Consider the following 1,154-nt stretch of genomic DNA (forward strand, 5'->3'; position numbering starts at 1 on the left):
TTCTTCAAGGCTTGCCATCGTCCTTCTAGGTAGTTGATCTCTAGACGGTGTCCATTCAAAAGTATGAACTGACATGTCTTCTAACATGTCATACGCTTGATTTGGTGATTTGTACATAAATACTCCTCCAGCGGAGGAATCTAATATACCACGAGTATGTTCATCAATATCACGATAAAAAGTTTGTACTATTTGCCCTTTTTACAATCCGTGTTGCGGACAATTTCGTAACATTCTTTTTAATCTTTCCCATACATCATAAAGAGTATCATCCGCCTTTTGTTTAAAAGTGGTGATTTCAGTTCTAAGTCTTTCGGCTTTTGCCGGTGGGAAAAATCGGGTAATGAATTTTTCTCTTAATTCATTGAAAGTTGTGATAGAATCAGGTTTTGATGCTTTCAACCATGCTTTTGCGTCTCCGATTAACGAGTATGGAAAAGTTCTTAACTTAAATGCATCTGAAGAAACATCTTTGTTTTTGTACAATTCACATAAATCTTCAGAAGCTTCTAAATGTTCTATCAGATTATTATTAAGTCTTCCGTCGAATTGGTTTTCACGAACCATGTGCATAAATTGCCCCTTGACTTCCCAGTTTTCAGCCTCAATTTCAGGTCTTCTTATAGGTGCAAGTGCGAGAGGGGGAACAGTTTGTCTGGTATTCCACATCGGTAGATCATTTGGATCAGGTGTTACTTCAGCCATTTCTTCTTTAATGACGATGGTTTCTGGTTCAGTTTTGATTTCTGGTTGACCACTAGTGTTTCCTACTTATTTTTTGATATTTTTTGGTGTTTTCGGTTTACTAGTACTACCTAATTTTTTTTGTTTTTCTTGTTTTAATCTTTTGATCAAGTTTCTTTCAGGCTCTGAATTAAGTGCAATGAGTTTAGGATTTCCTAAACGGGTCATACAATTACAAAATTGTATGTAGTCTTGAAGGATTTATTTACTAAGTGTATAAACATTGAACTTTCTTGAAAATGAATTTTCACGAAAGGATCGAATAACATAAAAACAATGATAAAAACCTTTAAACAAACAGATTTTCCTTCTGATTTTGCCCACATTTCGAATAGCCAAAAGATGCAGCAGAGGGGCAGGATTCGTTTGTTACCAATATAATTGAGTACTGTTTGGCTCCAATAACCCAG

General features: G+C 35.4%; 1 non-coding gene across 1 annotated transcript; it reads left to right on the forward strand.

Moving 5' to 3' along the window:
• Window positions 1–205: 205 nt before the first annotated feature.
• LOC139878871 (small nucleolar RNA R71) lies at window positions 206–312 on the forward strand. Its single transcript, XR_011769731.1, has one exon. It is a non-coding gene; the product is annotated as a small nucleolar RNA R71 (small nucleolar RNA).
• The last annotated feature ends 842 nt before the right edge of the window (window positions 313–1,154 follow it).

The sequence above is a fragment of the Rutidosis leptorrhynchoides genome, chromosome 11 (genome assembly GCF_046630445.1).
Source record: "Rutidosis leptorrhynchoides isolate AG116_Rl617_1_P2 chromosome 11, CSIRO_AGI_Rlap_v1, whole genome shotgun sequence".
NCBI classification, from domain to species: domain Eukaryota; kingdom Viridiplantae; phylum Streptophyta; class Magnoliopsida; order Asterales; family Asteraceae; genus Rutidosis; species Rutidosis leptorrhynchoides.